The sequence below is a fragment of the Ochotona princeps genome, chromosome 23 (genome assembly GCF_030435755.1).
Source record: "Ochotona princeps isolate mOchPri1 chromosome 23, mOchPri1.hap1, whole genome shotgun sequence".
Lineage (NCBI taxonomy): Eukaryota > Metazoa > Chordata > Mammalia > Lagomorpha > Ochotonidae > Ochotona > Ochotona princeps.
This window is the reverse complement of record NC_080854.1, coordinates 7,737,290-7,759,506: the sequence shown is the minus strand read 5'-3', so window position 1 is coordinate 7,759,506 and position 22,217 is coordinate 7,737,290.

Here is a 22,217-nt window from a genome sequence, read left to right as displayed (position 1 = left end):
CAGCTGGCTCAAGAGTTAGTGCTCAGTGGAAGTCAAGGAAACGTTAAGATGACGAATCTGATGCAAGCTGGTAGAAGAAATACATGCCTGGGGTCTTTTTTTTTCCTTTGATTTCTTGTTTATTGAGGAGAGCACCTAGCCACTGATTCATTCCCCAGGAAGCCAGTCCAGGTGCCCCCTGTGGGTGACAGGAACCCAAGAACTTGAGCCATCACCCCTGCTCTGCAGGATGTACATTAACTAGCAAGCTTGAGCTAGAAGCCAGGGCCAAAGTCACAGTCGACATGAGCATCTTAACAAGTACTTGATTTTCACTTTCTGTAGCATATTGGGCTAGGCCAGGCTGAAGCCAAGGACCCGAATCCAATCTGGGTGGTCTCCATGGGTGACAGGAACTCAGTTGCTTGAGCTATCACTGGGTGTCTCCCAGGATGGGCATTAGGAAGCTGGCATCAGAGCAGGTGGACTAGAATCCAGGCAGTCTGATCTGGAGTGCAGGCATTTCAACTGTCACCGTCATCACAAAGAAAATGCCCATGACTGGGCTAAAATGGAAGCTGAATTGTGCACCAGTTCAGGATAGCTTAGGCAGATGAAATGAACTGGAAGAAGGCTTCTGAATGGTTCATTCAGCAAACGATGTTTTTGTGCACCTACCACAACAAATAGGGTATAGCAGGCCTGGGTCTAGGCACAAAGCCAAGAACTCATGAATAAAGCTCAGTGCCCATTTTCATGGGACATATCCCATCAAAGAGTGCTAGATAACAATGCTTTGGGTGATACAAGTCATAAGAAAAAGGGGATATGGAGCTTGCTTTTCGATTGCAGGGTCATGGAGGAACCCCTAGGGTGGTGAAGCCTGAACAGATGTCTGGAGGAAGTGAGGACACTAACATACCAACATCCAGCAGACATGTCTAGAGCAGAAGGAGCAGCAAGTGCTCCTGCAAGGTGGCAATATGAGGAGGTCCCAGCAAAGGCATCTGCAGACTGGTGTGCAGGGTGATGAAGTGTGCTTTTGACAAAGGAGGAGGAGGCTGGGCCAAAGAGTGGGAGACGTTGCAGCTCCAAGAGGCCCTTGTAGGTCACAGTAAGGATTTTTTCTTAAACTCTGTTTTTGAAGAATCCAAACCCAACAGAACTCAAGCAATCTAACTTATGAGAGAAGATGGCCATTTGCATGGGTGGGCTGGCAAGAGAGAAGCAGGGATACGAATTACGCCACTAGAACCCAGCTCCACCCACCCCAAATGGAATTAGGACCCTGTGGGGTTGGAAAAAAGGCTGATGAGAGGCTAGAGTCTGTATATTTAGGAAAGTTGAACCTTTTCCTGATATTAGTCATGACATGAAAAAGAGACACAGAATTTCAAACTTGAGCAATTTGAAGAAGTTAGTATAGGTTGAAGTAGGGAAGATGCCAAGGAGTGAGCTATTTAGGGGAAAGGGAGTTGAGCTCTGCACACGCTAGATCTCAGATAGCAGCAGAAATAAAGTTGTACTTGTAAGGCAGGAGTGAGTGCAGGAGACAGCCCAGGGCAAGCAACGAATCTTCGCATCCCTTGTTTTTAAAGTTATATGCAGCCAGGAGATGGTGAACGAAGATGATTTGACCCAAGACAGTCTTGTTTGTCTCCCTGAGGGAAGTGTTGTTAAGACACTAACTCATGCCAGTTCTTCCTCATCTTCCTGACCTCCAAATGGTGGCTTGTTGGCTGCTTAGTCCTCGGCTCCCCTCCGCATAGTGACTTCAAGTTCTTAAAATGATTTCTCCACGATTAGAAAAAACATCATGGGAGAAGGACTTTGTTCTATGAGTTTTAGTTGGAAAAGTCTTAGGAAATCCCTGCCATGACTTGGATGTAGGGAGCAGACATGGCCAATCAAGGGGTCCAATTTATGGGATGTGAGATTCCAAAGAGAAGAGGTTGATTTTTCAGCCATCTGAACATTTTGTGTTTGTGTAACAGTCTACCAAGGGGCAGCCTTAAGACTAACATGAACTCTGATTTTATGCTGTCATCTGCAAATAGCTGTATCAGTATCTATATATCTATATCTATATCTATATCTAAGATTTATTTTATTTGAATGGCAAATTTACAGAGAGAAAAAAAAAGATCTTCCATCCACTGCTTCACTCCCCAAGTGGACACAATGGCCAGAGCTGAGCTGATCCAAAGCTAGGAGCCAGCAGCTTTCTCTGGGTCTCCCATATGGGTGGAGGGATCAAAGGCCATTAGCCATCTCTGTTGCTTTCCCTGGCCATAAACAAACAGGGAGCAGTTGGAGCACAAACCAATGGCCCATATGAAATGCAAGCAGTGCAGGTGCAGGATTACTTTGCCATGTCAACTTATCGGCCTTAAATTATGTATTTTCTGCATTTTGGACAGTCTTGGTTGTTTAAATGGCAGCTAAGAAAGCAATAGTCCCTGTTCTTCCCTACTTCTATTTTGTAATTATTTTGAAATTTCAAAACACAGAAAAGTCAGAAGAGTAGCAGTGGGCCTGGTGCGATGGCTTAATGGGTAAATCCTTAACTTGCAAGTGCTGGAATCCCATATGGGTGCCAGTTCATGTCCCGGCTGCTCCACTTCCCATTCAGCTCCCTGCTTGTGGCCTGGGAAAGCAGCAGACAATGGTTCAAAACCTTGGGATTCTGCACCCCCACAGGAGGCCACGGGAGGCCAGGAAGAAGCTCCTGGCTTTGAATTGGTTCAGCTCCGGCCATCATGACTATTTGGGGAGAAAGCCAGTGGTTGGAAGAAACTTTCTCGGTGTCTTTCTGTAGATCTGCCTTTCCAATAAAAAATAAATACATCTTTTGAAAAGAATAGTAGAGTGAAAAGCAGGACATGCTAGATGTCCACATTTGCTGCAGAATTTCAAGTGTGTATGGTGATTGACACTCCAAAGTCCAGCTATGGTCGTACCGCCTTGAATGCGCCCGATCATGTCTAACCTCAGAAGCTAAGCAGGGTCAGGCCTGGTTAGTACGTGGATGGGGGACACTCGTCTGGATACCAGGTTCCCTGTGTACAATGCTCAGGTTTGCATTGTGGCATAGCAAGGAAAGTTGCCACCTGAGACACTGGCATCCCGTGTAGGCAACAATCAACACTTTCTCAAACCATGAAAACTACATGTAAGGAATCCAGAAATGTCATACCCAGCAAGCATGCCCATGAACTATAAAAGCAGCAGAAAAACATTCTCAAATCTGCAAGACTAACAGCTCTGGTGTCCATTCTCAGAGAAATCATAACAACATTCCGATCAATGAAAGGTCAGTAGAGAAACACAGAACCACCCCCCACCCAAAAAAATGGTAAGCATCAAATGTACTCAATTTTAGGACTGAACATTAAACATCTGAGAAATTGAGGATTGTAACAGTATGTAATTATGCTGTTTCAATGTAGAACGAATGTACTTCACCAAAATGTGAGATTCTGGAGGGAAGTAAGAAAGCAAACACACTGATTTGCGAATATTTTAGAGCTGGAGATTGAACAATAGTTTTTAAAGTAGGTAAATGATGATTATATAAATATATAGTAAATAATTATTTACTATACATTTATGGATTAACAGTGTATAAAATATATGAGCATGGTTAAGTAAGTCAGAGCTGGAAGAACCACTGCTTACAGGGTGAAGATTGTGTTTACACACACACACACACATGTGTGCACAGCGCCTGTTTCCAGATGCACAGATGATCTCTCAATGAATGTGTAACAAATCCTTCTTCTGGGGCTGGGATCCGCTTGGGTGGGATGGAAGGATCAAAGGGACACTTAACTTTCAGTTTTACCTTCAGAGTTACAGAGCATGTGCTTACATGAACTAACCACGAAATTGCTTGTAACCCAAGCTTTGATACATCTTCCTGAGTCTCTACTGTACACTACTCCTTTCCCACCATTGTTTCTGAGTGATGCCATTTTTCTGTCCCCCCTGGAGCCTTACTCTGAGCTCCTTTTACTGGTCTCTAGGTTATCCAATTGAGCCTGTCTGAACAAATACACATCTCATCCTAGAACCCTGAGGGCCTTAGGGAGTGACCTTTTCTATTCAACAAATGCTCTGCCTGGTCCTCTGCCCTTCCCTGACCCACTCCCTCACCTCTGGGACACCCTATGCCTTGACTGGAAAACATCTCGTTGCTAGTTTCCAAAAGATGAATGTGCATGCCTGGAGGGAGACAAATCACCAGGACAGTTAAGGAAAGTGGAGGACGCAAAGAGGACTGATAAAAATTGCTTCTTTACTTCTCTACAGGAAATCTGTCACCCCCCCAAGGTAGGAGCAACCTGCACAAAAAACTCAGGATGCAAGCAGTGGCCTCTTTCTTTATTCTTGAATCTAAGCGCTCAGGAGGTGCTCAGTCTGAAAAAGGACAAAAGTTGGGTGGTGAATTGTTCCCAACTATTGCATTTCTACGGGGCCTGCACAGGCTTTATGAATGGACTGACCAGAGAAGCTGCCGCCAGCAAGGTCCAACAGTGCTGACAATTGGGTGCTGCTTCTCCCTACCCCTCACGGGTACTTGTCAATGCCATGTGCCAGCAGGTACCTCCACTCTGGCTTCAGGCTCCCTCTTTCTGCCCAGTTGACCAGTGTCCCAGCGGAGCAGTGACTCTTCCTTAAGACACTGTGAACACAGCATTCTCTCCCACCAGGAGAGAATGGCCAGGATCCAAGTTGCTCATGAGGTTAACATTGCCCTAGGAGTGAGGGTGTGTCCTGAGCCACCTGCCTGACAGTTCTCCTCTGGCTTTCTCACCTCACTGGGTTCTTCTAGCCCTCTTCTCAATGGTACCCCACCTTCCATCCCTACCCCATGACCTAGACTGTGCCCAGCACTAGGAGCACTGTGGTCGTTTGATGAGCTAAGGTCATGATATTTCAGAACAGCCTTTTGCGGCTGGTCTTTTTCAGACACCGGTCTGTTTGTACCTGAACCTGAAGCTACAGTTTGTTCAACTGGGTTACCAGTCGATTCCACTTTGCATGGTAATTCCAGGAGATGCTTATTATGATCTGTGTTTGTAGTTCCTGCATCAGTAAACATGGTACTATTCTTGAATCTTTTTTTTTAAGATTTATTTATTTTCATTACAAAGTCAGATATACAGAGAGGGGGAGAGACAGGAAGATCTTCCATCCAATGGTTTACTCCCCAAATGACCACAATGGCCGGTGCTGCGCAGGTCCGAATCCGGAAACCAGGAACCTCTTCCAGGTCTCCCACACGGGTGCAGGGTCCCAAAGCTTTGGGCCATCCTCGACTGCTTTCCCAGGCCACAAGCAGGAAGCTAAATGGGAAGTGAAGCCGCCGGGATTAGAACCAGTGCCCATATGGGATCCCAGGGTGTTCAAGGTGAGGACTTTAGCCACTAGGCCACGCCGCCGGGCCCTATTCTTGGACTTAAGTGGGCTGACAGAATTGAAAAACGGGCTGAGTTTTCAACCATATATGTTTCCTTCCTGCCTTCCTTCCTTCCTTCCTTCCTTCCATTTCTGTCCATTTCCTCCAAGAAAGGACAAGTGCAGGGCAGGCATCGTGGTCCAGCACGTTAAGATAATGCTTGGGATGCTGGAATCCCATACTGAAGTGCTGATTTGTGGCTTGGCTAGTCTGTTTCCAATCCAACTTCTTGCTAATGCATCCTAGGAGGCAGTAGATGATGACTCAGATGCTTGGACCCCCACACCCACATGGGATGTCGTGCTGTGGTTCTGAGCTTCCAGTTTGAGCCTGGCTTGGTCCTGGCTACTAGCTGCACAGGCATTTGAGTGAATCAGTGGGTGGAAGCACTCTCTGACTTTCAAGTAAATGAAAACAAAACAAACATATTTTAAAACCTGAACATGCACTAAAAATGCTGCAATAGAATTAGTTGCGCTTTTTGATCAAGTATATATTCACTGCTTTTTCTTTTGCCCATAGGATGGAGTCAAAAAGTGCTTGGGGCATTGGTCTAGAATTTGCATTTGGACACAGAAATTTCTTCAAGTGAGATGAATGAAAAATTTGAAGGTGTGTTAGGGCAGTGCTGTGGTGTATCAGGCTAATTATTTGCCTATGGTTCTGGCATCTCAAATGGGGTCTGGTTCAAATCCTGGCTGATCCAGTTCCCTGCTAACAGCGCTGACAGTATCTACCCCACCTTGTCTTTATGAGGTGGAATTACATCAGGTAGCCAAGGACTACCTCTCAGGCTCCAGGGTAGGAGGGGTCCTTGGTAAATGTAAACATCTGGTCTCCCATAGAGGTGCAGCTTGAGGTACCCCAGTTGCAATAACCGTCATGCACCCAAGGGGCCCTTAGCCTTCGGTGTCTTCAACTGATGATGGTATCATTTGGCACTGCCACAACCAGAAACAGACACATCTCCACAACCTCAGGAGAGAAGCGAATGTTTAAGACCTGCCCACATTGGGGCCAGAAGGTTGTCAGGCCCCAAGGTAGCGCTTAGCCCTATTCCTCTCTCTCTCTCTCGGCATCTGGGCTTCTCCAGTTTCTCTCATTCTCTGAGACTCTCTGCCTGGGCCTCAGTGGGTCCCTGGATTGTGGTCTGCTCCCTGGAAGGTTTATTCCTTGGCAGCAGCTGAGGAGCTCATCCCAGAGGCCCAGAACTGTTGACTGTGCCTCTACACTCTCACCCCAGCCACTGCTGAGATCCTTTTCTGGTCTGTTTGGGGCTGTCACAGCATTTCTGGGCCTGAATAGAAATTCACATCTCACAGCTATGGGAGTGGGGAAGTCCAAGGGGAAAGTTCCAGCATATGTAGCCTCTGGGAAGGCCTGCTGTCTGCTTTTAAGAGGGCACTTTGGACACCAGATCCTCCGGTAGTGTAGAACACTCTAGCCTCCCATGGCGGAAAGGGGAAAGAGCAAGAGGGCTCATTCAACTCAAGCCTTTCAGGAAGCGAAAGTAATCCCACTCACCCAGGGGAGCCCTCATGGCTTCATCACCTCCTGACTCCATCGAATGGGTCACTGATGGATTTAAGATGCAGGTGTGTTACTCCTCAACTTTTGGTTGCTACACCGCATCCTGGGTTTGTGCTGCATTGTGGCTCCAGCTCCAAAGGCTGCTTACCCACCAGGTGGGATATGGCAGTGAGAACTGCTACCTAGAGACCCAAGACTTTACAAATGGAGATGTACAGATGCCTCGTGGTGCCAGATCTGAGTAATGTTGCATTTGTCAAGATATGTATTGGGATCCTAGAAGCCCCAGCTTAACCAGACAACCTAGCACTGACATTGAACCTTTTCTGCCACTCTGATCTCAACTCTATTGTCTATTTGTCCTTTCAAATTGCTCTGTGGAAGCTCCTCCCCAGTCCATCAAATTCTGTTTATAGCTGGCTCCTGGCTCCTCCTTGCCCACAAGGCATGTGGAAAAAGCCAGAAGAGTATTTTGTTAAGCATTGAAAAAGTACTCTTATCACACCCTCCCACAAGGCCAGACAGCTCCTCCCAATGGGTGGAAGGTATCTTGGCATAAAAATCTTCTTTTAAATTTATTTTTAATTTTAGATGATGTTAACATAGTTGATCAGAGGGTTAGGGAAACTGGGTGTGATAATTGTTTCCAAATTTTCCATTTTTCCTTGTTTCTGAGAGCTCATGGACTCTGTCCCCACTGTGCAGGCAGGCCAAGGACCCTGGCTAGGCAACCTGGGCTCCACCAGACACATGGTTGGGCTAAGGACCCAGTTGGCATAAAAATTTCACAAGAAGTTGCTGAATGTGGGTGTTCCTAGCCCTCGGGAGACTGGGACTGGGTACCATGTTCCTAGTCACTTGGTCACTCTGAGGTTGTGAATATTCCACTAATGAAATCAACATGTAGTGTCATTTCCCTAAGCCCGGTGAGATATAATGCACAGTGGAAGAAGTGGCGCTATGCACGCACTCGGAGCATGAAATCTGTAATGAAACTCAGACAAATAAGGCAGTAATGTGGCTGCCTGGGGCAGAGGGGAGACAGCCTCGTTTCAGAGTCCTGCCAAAAGGTGCCATGAGGACCGGGACCTGTGGGGAGGGCCTCCTCTTCTCTCACTTCACCCTCTCCCTGAGATCCACACATTGGTAGCATGGCTCATCCAAGTGCTTCTGTGGCCACCACTGAGGTTACAGGAGAAGACAGATTGTAAGCATAGAAAGACAAGGTCCAGCCCACGGACCAGGGATCTGCCAGCAATTGCCCAGACACCACCAGGCAGCATGGGCTGCCTTTGTTACCTCCACACGTGGCTTTGGAGAGCAGCCAATGGGGAAATGAGCTGAGCTGAAAGCTGGCAGGAGTGGAGCAATCAAGGAAACTAATCTGGCACGTTTGTTTCTACTTCACAGCATCTATGGAGGCCCCTTGTACGCCAACATTGCTCTCAGCCTTCTCCAACCTTTCTCTTACTAGCTCATCCTGACAATCCCCACACCACATGATTACCCTCACTTTATACGTGAAGGGGTTAAATTGAGAAATGTGAGGCCACACTGCGGGTCAGAATAAGAGACTCACTTTTTTTTTTCATTTAAAAACTGTTCAAACTTATGTTTATTGGAAAGACAGATCAGATTTCAGAGAGAAGGAGAGTGAGAGAGAGAGAGAGAGAGAGAGAGAGAGAGAGAGAGAGAGAGAAAGAAAGATTTTTCCATCCACTAGTTCACTCCCTAAGTGGTCGAAAAGCCAGAGCTGAGCTGAGCTGAAGCCAGGAGCCAGGAGATTCTTCCGCGTCTCCCATGTGGCAGTAGGGTCCCAAGGCTTTGGGCCATCTTCCACTGATTTCCCAGGCAGGGAGCAGGATGGGAGATGGAACAGCCGGGACAAGAACCGGCACCCGTAAGGGAATCCCAGTGCTTGCAGGTGGAAGATTAGCCAGTTGCACTATTGCCCTGACTGAAACTCACTTTTGACTTTGGGTAGAGGACACAGACAATGGTCTGGGTGGGTCAGCTTGCCTGTGCACACTCTGACCTCACCTTGGGTCATGCAGCTGTGACCCAGCCAGGCCAAGGGACTTTCCACCAAGCTCTGTCCATTATCTGAGCCCCAAGTGAGTCTGTTCCTCCTTTGTCCCCAGACAGAGCAGTTGCTGGTATTGTTCTCACAGCACTCAGAAGGGACCTGGGCCTCAGGGAGGAGAGGTGGGAGTCAGGGCCACTCCCAGCTGAATGCAAAGAATCCATCTGTGAGGCCATGAGCTTCCTGGGGGAGGAAATGCATGCTGACATGGCTCATGGCTGACACATCCTCAACAGCACCGAAGGGAAGCAAGGCCATTTCCACTGGCGCATCCGCACGGGAAGGGAAGGAAGGCAGACGTGCTGGCCGGGAGCCACCCCCAGGGGCTGTGCTGGACTGTGGCAACTCAGAAACATGGGACTTGAGGTTCGGGTTCAAGGCTGGGAATGGACCCCAGACACTGTCTTCTTTCCCAAAGGAATAGCGACATGGTTTCTGGGAAAACTCAGACTGTGCGCAAGTGGAGTCTCAGTGAACAGGATCCTTCTCTGTTTCTGTCTCTCAGCCTCTCCAATGCATACATGTTGTTTTGGAGATTGATTTATTTTTATTGGAAAGTCAGATGTACAGAGAAGAGGGGAGACAGAAAGGAAGATCTGTCTCATAATTCACTTCCCAAGTGACCACAATGGCCGGAGCAATGCCGATCTGAAGTCAGGAGCCAAAAGTCTCCTTTGGGTCTCCCAAGGCTTTGGGCCATCCTCAACTGCTTTTCCAGGCCACCATCAGGGAGCTGGATGGGAAGTGGGCCACTGGGATTGGAACCAATGCCCATATGGGATCTCGGTGTGTGCAAGGCAAGAACTTTGGCCACTAGGCTACCGAGCTGGGCCCTCCAATACATACATGTTTAAATCAGTTTAATTAGTCAAAGCTATTTGAAGTCCAATACACCTTGATCAAAGCTCTACTCATCTATTAAATCATATTTTTCAAGTCTGTCCCTGCCTCCCTGTTACAGCTTTCCCCAGAAGTGCACTTGTGCCTACTGACATATGTATGTGTGCACACATACACACAACACACATGCATGCACTCGGTTTGTGTTCAACCTGGGAAGCCTGCTGTGGAAAGGCCCCCCTTCACCTCTCTTCCTCAGCCTTCTCAGGGAGGTGCCTGTGACTGGGTTCCTGGAGGGAGCTGGGAGCCTGTGTGGTCTTGGAAGTTGCCTCTCACAGGTCTGAAGGTGCCCCTTGGAGCCCTCAGTCACCTCCTCCTCCCACCTGGGCGTGATCACCACCAAGGCAATGCTGGAGGCAGACTCTACCCGCTCCCCACTGGCCCAGGCCAAGAAGATGACCAAATCCCAGCAATTCTCCCTGCAAATGTTGTCTTGAGTTGGCACATCCTTTCATTCACGCTGACTGGTAAAAGCACACTGTCCCTTGCTTGGATCATCTGTCTTCATTTTCACTTTCATCTTTGAACCCCTTCCTTCATTCATTCTCATAGTCATATTGTTTGGTAGCTCCCTTGCTGTTGCCTGCTTGCTGCTGGGTGGTCACATACTCAGGAGATTGTTTACCCCGGTAAGCGTTTAATCTGTGGATTTGAGAACGAGAGGGTGTGTGTCCCCTCTGTGGCAGGGGCACGCGCGTGATCCAGCTCTTTCTCCCAAGTGGGTGGCAGGAATCCCATCACTGGAGCCTCCACTGGCACTGCCTCCCAGGGTTTGCATTCACTGGAAGCTTGAGTCGGGAGCTGGGATGCCTATCTTGCCTCTCTCCTGTGTGACTTGGGCATCTTCAATAGGCATTTCAACCACTCAGCTAAATGATCACCTTATCAAATGATTTAAATACTATCTCTTTTCTTCTCTCACTCAGATGGTAAAATCCCCAAGAGTGAGGACTGGGTCTGTGTCACTTACCGTGAACTTCGGTGACTAGCGTAGAACCTAGCATGCAGACACTCATTGATAGCTAAATAAATGATAAGTGAAAAAACGAAAGCATGGCCAATCTTGGTGGTCATCAGATAATCTTCATGACTCCTGACCTGGATCCCTGTACCCCATTCTTGTATTCTCTGCCACATCTTGGTCCTACTGACTCTAGCTCCAGTTCCCTCTTCGCCACCCCCACCCTCTCCCAAACATCTAGATCACATTTTCTCACCCTTGGCATTGATGGGATTTTTTTGACCAGATAGTACATCATTTGTAGACTGTTCAACAGCAATCTGGCCTCCACCTGCTGCACATCAGAAAAAGCCACCTTCAGTGTCTGTAGACAGTGCCACGTGTCCCTTGAAGGGCAATTGGCTCCAGTTAAGATCCACAGCTTTTCCGAAGCTTTCCAGGCTCCCTCACTGGGCTTGTCCACCAGCCTGGGCACGCCACCCCTTCAGTCCCATCCACTTCTAACCTGAGGACTCCACAACTTGACCCATTCATACCCTTTGTCTCTGAGCCTGGTCATAGGAGCCCTAGCCTGGATTCAGAGGCAGGGTGGACTAGCTCGTGGCCCAGGCTTAAAGGAAGTGCTTACCCTTGACTGAGGATCTCTGACCCCCAGCCCATGATGAGTGCCATTTTTGGTCCTGCAGAAAGAGACTGTCCTGGCAGCGGTGTGTGGCACATGCTGTGGTGAGCTGCTGCTCTCCCCCCTGGCTTGGGCAAGACCCAAGATCTTGCTCTCACCTGCTACTGGAAGAGCCCTTGGCAGCCGGCTCTCTCTCTGGGAAATGCCTCCACCGGGGTGGCCACATTGCTCAGGCCCAGGGACCCTCCCTTAAGCAGTGTCCATCCTGAGATGGAGTCTGGTGCCCACCCTTCTCAGCCGGAAAGTAGTGCTATATGGTTGGCTGAGGCCTCCGCTCTGTGCTACTGACCCCTCCCTGCCCAGCTGCCCTAATGTTCACGTTGCACGATGCTTGTTGTCCTCCTGGGACCTGACTTCCCTCTTGTTCAGCCTCTCTCATCTCTCAGTTTCCCATTGTAGAGCAGAACCCTAAGACCTGGAAATCCCTCAAAGGTCATGAGCCTGTGGTGAACCCTGGAATGGGTAAGAGAAGCTGTTTCCAGGTGTATCTTAGATTTCAGGGAACCTGCAATGATGCCCTGCACCCTTGCTCCCCTGCCTGGGTGGCAAAAAGCCAGTGGGGAGCATTCCTGGAGACCCCTTTTTTCTGGAAGTCCCCAGGCTCAGGGCAGCAGGAGGTGGCACTTCAGCTGAGGGTTGACAACATTGAGGTGTCGTGAAATTCTTATCTATTTATGTTTGTTTATTTTAAAGGCAGAGAGGACAGGGCAGGGGGAGGGGGTTTATATCTTCCATCTGCTGCTTCACTCCCCAAATGCCCACAGAGGCCAGGACTAAGCCAAGAGCCTGGGACTCACTGTGGGATGCCCACACAGGAAGCAGGGACTTGAGCCACAACTGCTGCCTTCTTGCACATCAGCAGGAAGCTGGAGTGGGAAGCAGAGCCAAGACCTGTGCCAGGGAGCTCCACTAGGAAATACAAGCATGACAGGTGGCGACCTAACCAGTATACCCAACACCCATCCCTAGGAAGGTTTTAAAAACACCAAGACAAGAAGACTTTGTCTGGTGCAGGCCATACAGGATGCACCAGGCTGTGCAGGCAGGTCTGGGAGAAGCCAGAATTTACGCAAAGCTCAACGGATTCAGGAATAATCACTGTAAGCGGTCCCTCATGTGCGGTGGCTTGGAGCAGGCAAGGCCAACTTCCAGACTGGACCAGAGTTCAGGCAGATGCTCTACGCTTCTTACAAAGCATTTCTTGAAAGGATGGAGAGAAGAGTGAAAGAAGCAAAGAGGGAGGATGCAGTGTAGAGACAAGGAGGGGCTGGGGTCCTGGGTGCAGAGCCCGCCCTACATCCCCCACCCAGAGCTTGCTGTAGTTCCCCCAGGTCCTGGGTGCACACAGGATGCCTGGAAAGGACACCGAGAAGACCTTGGCAAAACCCTGTTCTTCGCCAGAACACTCTCCCCTCCTCCCCGCCCCGGCCCTCCACGGCCCCTTTCCCCAGCCTTCTCTGCCAGGTCTGCCTTCACTAAATTGCATTTATTCAAATCATGTGTCACAGGAGAATGCTAGGCCTGGCAGAAATCCCTGTGGGATTTGAACCTGCAGTTCCCTGGAGCAGAAGTATTTCAAACCTGAGGCTTCGGTCACTGAGCAGGGCCCTGAGGGGACTGAATGCAAATGTCCTGCTTTAATTTAAATCGGAGCAGCAGAAAAAGGTGCCATGAACTGCGAGTGCTGCCCACTGGGAATGCTGAGCCCCCACGCTCCCTGGTTCTGCACTGCTCCTCCTTCCCCCGCCACGAGGGTGGGGACAGGCAGCCCCCAGGCCTGGTAACTTTCCTCCTTCGGCTGGGGACCCTTTACAGCACCCACTCTGTACACCCCTTTTGCACAGCCACAAGCAGCCACAATGGAAAGCGTGATGGCAATTCAGAGAATTCTGGAAATGACAATGAGACGTGTTTATCTTGGTGCAAAAGCATTGAATTCCATGTTGGCGAACTGTCTTCAAAAATATTCAGGGAAAAAAATGATCCCTGAGGGTTTTTTTGGGGAGGGGCACGCAAATCAATTTATCTTTTATTTCCACATTCCATGAACTTCTTGAAGGCTTTGTGGGTGGGAGATACACAAGTTCATGCCGGCTAATGGAGGAGGGCCCTGGAGGTTCCTGGCCCACTGGCTTCCTGAAGACTATAAAGCACTGAGGGTGAATGGAAACTCTCATCATGACCCTGACCCTGACGGCTGCTCCTTGGTGCTGACAGGCAGCTCGGTAATTAATTCCACTGAGGCCTTCCAAGACCTCTGGGCAGTTTGCAAAGCAGGCCTGCTTCCCAAAACGCTTACCTTGGGAACCAGAGGCAGGTGTCCTAGTTAGCGGCTGGCCATTCTCCCTGTGCTCTGGGGACAGGACTTGCAGTGCGAGACCTCCTTCAGCCAGCACTCCCTGGCTGGGGGCATTCATTGGGCCTTGTCTCCTGTGTCTGGGTTTCCAGGGCTGAGGCTCTTGCTTGGGAGTCCCATTTGAACAGTTTCTGTTGGGGATGCTGGCATGTTCCCACCAGCCAGGGAGGCGGGATGCTGGAAGGGAGGTGGCTTCCATTTGCAGGGCAGGGAGCAGGCAGTTGGCAGCCTGCAGGAAGGCCTAGCGAGGGTGGACATGGACTCTTAAACTGATCTTGAGGCAAACCCCTTGGAACATTCCTGTGTCTTCCTCTGAGAAGTATTGAGAGCAGCCAGAGGGGAGGACATTGCTCAGTCAGCTATCTACCTGTCTCCCAACAAACTAAGCAGTATGGCGGGTTCAGTCACAGCCCCCTCCTGTACCTTCTACCTCCTTAAAGTCCTAACTCCCAGTGCCACACCAGGTAGAGTGATTGTAGAGGTCATCAATTAGCATGAGGTCACAGGACTGGGCCTGAGCCAGTGTGTATCGGTAGCCGGGAACTCTGGGTGGAAATGGGCCATGTTCCTGCAAGCCAAGGAGTGCTGAGGACTGCCCGCAAGCCCCTGGAGAACTGACCAAGGGGCTGGGAGGGATTTTCTCTCACAGTGTGCTCAGGAAGATCCAAGCCTATTGGGGTCTTGGGCTTGGAGTTAGAACTTTGATAATGGAGAGGCAAGACCTTCCTTGTTCTGGTGTCCCCCGGTGTGTGGTTCTTGGGTTGTGCCCTTGGGTCCTGACCAGCCCTGGGAACCTGCTCCTGCTCCCCAGGGCTGCTTCTCCTGGAGGCATCATGGCCCCTGGGGGTGCCTGGCAGTGTGTGTTTTGCCATGCAACAACAGTCACAGTGACAAGAATGCCTTCTTTTTTTATGCAAATCTTTGAGAACCTCCTCTTCGCCTGGCACATTCTGGGCACAGAGACTGGAACGGCCCTTGTGGACCTTCTCTTGTAGAAGAGGATGGTTGCACTGAGCAAAAGGTGTCAGAGAAGTGATGGCCAATCGGGCAGCAGTAGCATGGCAGAGAGAGAGAGAGAGAGAGAGAGAGAGGGAGAGTGCAATCAAGCTGGTGTGGGGCCAGGGAGGTGGGGAGCTGGCTGGGAGAGTGGAACAATTTACCAGGGGAGGGCTGATCTCTGAGAGGAGAGGGGTCTGTGCCTGAAGCCTGCCTGGTGTGTTGGAGACCTGAAGGACATGGGAGCAGATGGAGCCGGGGAGGGGGGCAGCTGGTCAACTGGCTGGCTGGGCAGGCAGGGGGTGGAAGCTGTTGCCCGCTTCTGGGGCCCAAGTCCCCAGGCTCCCTGTGGCCACCTGCTCCAGAGAGGACAGCTGCAGCCAGGAGCTGGGACACCTGCAGGAACCGGGCTGGCCACGCCTGTTCCTCTACAGCTTCCAGAGACATTGCGGGCTTGCTGGTGGATTCTCTGTCTGCAGGAAAAAACAAAACAAACCACACAAAGACTAGGTCACTCTGGTGTCACCAGACAGGAGCTCCCAGCTCCTTGGGATGGTGGGAAGTTGCTTTGTGGAGAGCAAGGAGTTTCCTCCAGGAGGAAGGAGTCCTTGCCCCCCCAGGGTCCCTCCTTTGCTTGGCATGGAGCTGGGGTGCTCTTGTGGGTAGTGCAGTGGACTCAGGAGACACAGCGACTGAGGAACCAATCTCTGCCACCTGTCACTCCTTTCCTGCCCTTCAGCAGTCTGCACTTAAGCATCACTTCCAGCTGTGGAGGAGGAGGCCTGACTTTCATTCCCTTTCCTGCTGGGTCTCAGGAGCCGGAGGATTTGGAGAGAAGGGTGCCAGGCAGCTGCCTCTGAGCCACCCTGGTGTGACCCAGAGGCATCCTAGCTCGGCTTTGTCTCCCCACGGCTGCGGGCACACAGCCACTCTCCACAGCTACCCTCTTAGCTGTCCGTGGGCGTGACTCCACTGCACGGTCTGCTAAGAGCAGAGAAAAGGGGTCCTTGCAGAGCCACAACTCAAGTCTTTCTCCTGTTGCTCTCCTCGAGCCTTAGGTGGAGGAACAGATGCTGGAACCCCCTACCCTGAGGGGCTTCTGATCTCCTCGGAGGGGCTCATATTTTGTGTGCACATAACTTTTGGCAAAAAGGAAGACCACAGTGCCCCAAGGGGAACAAATAAAGCCGATGGGGAGGCTAGTGATATGGCTTAGCAGGTACACACATCTTGCTGTGCCAGCATCCCATATGGGCACTGGTACATGTCCCGGCTGCCCCACTTCCCATCCAGCTCCCTGCTTGTGGCCTGGGAAAGCAGTAGAGGATGGCCCAAAGCCTTGGGACCCTGCACCCACATGGGAGCCCCGGAAGAAGCTCCTGGCTTCAGATCAGCTCAGCTCCAGCCATTGTGGCCACTTGGGGAGTGAACCATTTTCCTCTCTGCCTCTCTTCCTCTCTGTATATCTGACTTTACAATAAAAATAAATAAGTCTTTAAAAAAATAACAGAGGATGGGCTGCAGATATGAACCACACAGATTCAGGACAGAGGTAGAAGAGAAGTGTGTACTGTATCATCTTTCATATTTTGGGACTTGTGAACAATAAAATTCTTATTTTCACTCTTAAAAAATCAAGCTAAAGTTAAGTTTGCAAAGATAGCAGGTAAGCTAAAAAGTCTTGTCTGAGTTTGTTCAAAAAAGCAGAACACATCCTGCAGTGTTCCCCATAGTCTGAGTCATGAGGGCTAATGTCCACGCAAGGACCCTAACAGGTACAGGACTGCAGGGTGGGGCAGGAAAGGACACAGGTGGCTGTGCCTTTGGGACTGGAGCTGTTGAATGTCACAGTGCCACCCCCAGGAGCCTTTCTCTTGACCTTCTGCTGCAGAGATCTCGTGTCTATAGAAATGGTATTTACCTCTGTGTTTCAGTAATTTTCTTGAGTCTCTGTGTCCATTCCATTCTGCCTGCCACCTCCCTTAAATCCGGGCTCTCCTATCTTTGCTCTGGTTCCTTGACTGCTTCTTAGCTAACGGTCTTTTCACCACACCCCCAGCAGACACATAACTCTCTCAGAACCTGACACCCTGTCTCAGGGCATGGGGCTTCCAGGGAGATCTTCACTATGGGTGGCTCCAACAAAGTCCCTCTGTGGCCAGAGCACACGACAGAAGCCTGGGTGGCCCAGCACAGCTGACCTGGAGGCTTTACTGCAGCCTCCTCTTCTCCTCTTGCACACCTGCCCAAACCCCTCCCACTGGGCTCCTCCTGGGTCAGGCCTCAGTCTAGTCTCTCTGCCTGCAATCGCCCCTTCCCTTCCCACACCCCCCACAGGCCAAATTGGATCAGAAATGCAGCAGTTGGCACTTGAATTTGTGTTGACAGAGGGTACTGGCTTTGCAAACAGCAATTTAACCCTGTTGTGCCACAAGTCTGACCCTATCTTTTGACTTTCAAAAGCTACATTATTGGGCCTGGCGTGATAGCGTAGGAACTAAAGTCCTCTCCTTGCGCGCACCAGAATCCCATATGGGCGCCGGTTCTAATCCTGGCAGCCCTGCTTCCCATCCAGCTTCCTACTTGTGGCCTGGGAAAGCAGTCAGGGAAGGCGCAAAGCCTTTGGATCCTGCACCTGCATGGGAGAGCCAGAAGAGGCTCCTGGCTCCTGGCTTCAGATTGACTCAGCTCCAGCCATTGCAGTTGCATGGGAGAGAGAATCAACGGACGGAGGATCTTCCTTTCTGTCCTCTTCTCTGTATATCTGACTTTGCAATAAACATAAATAAGTCTTTAAGGAAAAAAAAGCTACATTGTGGAGTTGTCCTTTCTCTGATAATAGTTTTAATTTTATTTTAGTGTTAACAATTATCCCTACAATTTTCTTGATCTAGTCCAAGATAGCTAAGTTAATCTTCCATCAACCAACTTTTACTTGGGCATTATGGGTAGAAGAGAGGTTTGTTGTTCTGACTTTTCAGTTTATACGTGATAGAAGTCATTGTCACATTTTGAACCACAGTGGTTGATCCTTTGAGAGGTAAAAGATGATGAATCTGGGATACTTTTTGAACATTTTCTGGGCAGAATATTAGGGAGGTGGTAGTAAGGAACGTGAGACTTTGAGGTAAAGTCTGAAATGTTAAGCAGCTGATGAGATTTGGTGGTAACTGCAACAAGGATATTGTAACAGGCTGCTTAAGGTGTGTTCCTTGGTGTCGGATATGTCTGCCTTGCAGAAGGACAGTGTGGAGATAAAGGAAAAGAATTTGGCACGGAGTCAGAACACCTGTGCTGCCTGCTATTCAGGGCACATTTGGAGCTGGTTTTGCTAGTCTGGGTTTCTTTCTCTGAGACCACCTTTCCTGCTGCCATGTTGAATGCTTTTCCTAACCTCCTCAGACCCTTCTGGCTATGGCTAATGAGGTCATGAGTAGTTCCCTCACAGGAACCAGGTCTGTGTGAAGCTCCCTCCTGAGAATTGGTAGTTACAAGACTGACTGCCATCAGCCTTTGTGGCATTGGGTTTGTGAGGTGCTGGAGTCCAGAAGGACAAGGAAATGGTTTCAGTGCCACCATGGTGAGGAAAGGCTGAGGGGCAGGGCGGAGCATGAGGGTGCAGCTGAGGGTTAGAGACGAGTGGGGCTGTGGGCAGGCTGAGAGAAGTGGAGAGGAAGAAGCTGGGAGGGCTACAGGCCTTGCAGGTCCCGGTCCATCCCTCACAAGGTCTCATTGCGGCTCGATACCTGGGGCTCCAGGAGCTGACCCAGCTTCTGCATAGAAAAATCCACTTTGCCTTGTGTAGGCTTGAAGGGTTTCCTTCCATGGCGTCCAACCATCTATCCCAAAGGTCCCAGCTCTGCCACTAACTAGTCGTATTCCTTAACCAAGACCAGAACTCACACTGAACATGGAGTTTAGTCCTTTCATCCTTAAAATAAGTAATCACATTTATCTATTGAGGGTTATATAAGATATAGAATGGAAAATTCTTCAAGGAGAGCTTGGGTGTGACAAACATCAATACTGAGTAGAAGTTAAACAGCATCATGTAATCAAAACATCTCTAATATTGCCCGACATTGACAAGAAACCAAAGTCAGTTGACCAGTGTGTGTTTCCTTGAGTATTCATGTCCTTGCCCTATTCTTTGGCAAGGAAGCCCTTTGGTGTCACATCCACTGAGCCGCCCCCCACCTTAACACTCTCATAGAGGCCTCCCATGTGGCTTTTCTCTGTGGAGACTATGGTTTTCCTGCATTACCGTAATTTTTCTATGTCTCCTCTTCTCTCCTCAATGGAAGTCATATTTCTTTTGGTATCTGTATTTTTTAGTAATAGATTTGTGTGTGCTAAGGTCTCCACAGATGTCTAATTAATGAAATAGTGGGGTGTTGGAGGTGCCCAATGGCAACCTGGAGGTTGAAGATCATCAACTGGAGGTCGGTTGCTGGGAAAAAAAAAGAGTAGGTGAAGTCATTAGAGGGGAATAACCAGGGACGAGAAAGAGGTGAGGCCTCCTTGTGGGAGGCGGCAGATCTGGGAAAGGTAGCAGGGTGAGGATAGGGTGTGAGAAGAAGTGAGGGACATAGACATCAAGGAAATACAAGCAGTGGCCACAGTGTCAAAGCTTCACCTGTCCACAGGTAAGGTCACCTAGATACAGGTGAAGGACATCGCACTTGGGAGGCCAGGAATAACATGTTGAAAAGCAAACACAGAAGCTGGCTGAAGGGAAACCTGGGCACAACATGTTTGTGTTGGTGGTAAACATACATTTTGCCTTTGAGGATTCAGTGTAAAGCAAGGAGGGAAATGGAATGGTGAGGTGTTTAGTAGGATGAGGACCTGTGGGGAAGGTCATATGCCTGTCTGACCACCAGTTTACCTTCCTTGGAGACAGTGGCCTCACACTTCCTTCTCTGTGTAAAGTGAGGCTATCCCTGCTTTCTTCTTCACTTGCAAGTTCCAGGGAGTTTCTTCTGCAATACTACTGGGCCAACAAGCTTTTATTTGTTGTTATCACTATTTATTATGATTAAAGATTGCTTCCACAGTAGCCCCCTCCCTCCCTTCTTCCCTCCCTCCCTCCATCCATCCATCCTTCCCTCCCTCCATTGACATGCCCAGCCTCCTGTACAATAAATATGTATCAACACTTTATTAAGACCCAGGCAGAAATTTAGGAAACGCAGGGGATCAAGACTGTCCTCCAGGAGTGTTGAGTCTTAGTTGAGATCAGAACACATGGGCCACCTTCTCTAGAGTTCTCCGGTTTCGTTCTTTGGGCAGCTGCGGCCACCACTTGATTCTCCTAATTCCATGGTGACATGCTTGTCCCCAGGGATGCATCATGAATGCCTCTCCCAGGGCTCACCAGCGCCAGTCCAGAAGCCAGACTCCAGTGCTGCACACTGTCAACAGCTAGCTGGGCCTGACGGCAACAGGCTGCTTGGGCTGGGAGCCTCCCTGCGAGAGACTCCTGTGCATAATTCATGGCTTTGTCATTTGCAGTGGAAGAGACAGGCTGCCCTCTGACATCTCGGCAGAAGTTCATGATTTATTGGCGGCATCAGAAGAAATATAAAACTAAATAGTTATATCCCCCGGGGGCCGTCTTACTGCAGTATTTTACATAATATCAGAACTTCAGCAAATAGTTTCTCTGGGATAAAAATTTTGGCAAACATTCAACTACAATGTTTGAGAAGTGAAGCCATTCATGCTTTTATGTCCAGAGACTTGAGTTTCATCCAGCGCTTCTAAACATTGCATTTTGAAAAACCTCCAAAGATGAAGAAATCCCAAGCGTGTAACCCAAGTGACACAATCCAAGCAGCCAGCTCCAACCCCACCTCCAGGGATATTGAGTAATTTTGAACTCTTCCTCTTGGTCCCTTGATCCTATCTCTGTCCTCCAACAGGTACTCACAGGTGAAATTGAGATTCTTCAGGATCGCAAAAAAAGCACACCGACTCCTCGAGATCTCAACGCGATCATGCTTACAATCATTTAGGAGGAAATTTTGGCCTGTGTAATAGAAAATCCAACTCTGAGAGATTTGACCTGAGATGTTGGACTGTCTTCTTCTTAGATAGCAGCAAGCCTGGAAGTGGACAGCCTGGGACTGGCACAGCTGCTCCCACACACTGCCTGCTCCTTTGTGTCCCTGTCCCATCATTCTTAGAGGGCAGATGCAACTTCCTATTGGCAAGATGGTTTCCAGACAGGAAGAAGGGGAGTACCAGAGCCTTCTCCCTGGGACGCTTTTTCTCTTTTTGTTGGGAGAGGACATGCCTCCCTGTGGCTCCCACGGACATCTCCTCAGCCAGGGCATGGCCATTTCTGGCTGGAAGATGGCTGGGAACACGGAGCAGCCTGTTCTCAGCCTCTGTGTTAGAAAGGTATGTACCAGCATGATGGCAGGGAGTGCCAAGGCAGCCATTCTTTGTTATCGCTGCACAAGAACCCACGCATTCGAGAACCCACCTTTCCATTAGTCAGTGAATTGAACCCAGTGGTTAGCAGCCAGCCCCTAAGTGGCTGTGCTTTGCATACAGGGCCACTACTCATCCTGTCCATGGCATTTTGGAAAATTTTAAAGCTGGGAAATGAAGAAGGGAAAAAGCAGAATCTCATCCTCTCTCAGAAGCTGCAGGCGTACCTCCTGGTAACAGCCACATCTCAGCCGCAGGTGAGCCCCACCAGCAGGAAACTTTGGCCAAAGCCCATGATAACATCTGAAAGGTGCTGTTCTAAAAGTACATCCAGGGGCTGGTGTGCTGGCTCACCTGGCTAACCTGCCTACAAGCTCCGGCATCCCATCTGGGCATCAGTTTGTGTCCCAGCTGCTCCATGTCTGGCACAGCTCCAGTAAAAATAAATGCAAATTTTCATTAAAAAAAAAAGTATATCTAATGCCTGTCCCCCTGGGAATCCTACACATGCTGACAGTGTGAGTTCCGGGGGTCAAAATGGCTGGTGCAGCTGCCAAGACATGGGCCTGGGGTTCTGGGGTTTTCTATAAGGAGTGTTCAGCTCTCAGCCTGCTGGGGACTGTGTTTTGTGTTGATTGCCCTTGACCAAGTGGCTTGGGCACTTCAGTTACCCCACCCCAGAAACCCAATGATCATAACTGTGAGTCTGCTCCATGGCTACACAAGCAGCTCTACCTTCCTCCTGATAGCCGTCTCCTTCTGACCACTGAGCCTAGGATGGAGCCTGTAAGAATTCTTGGCTGTCTGTCCTGGGCCCCTACAGGCTACATC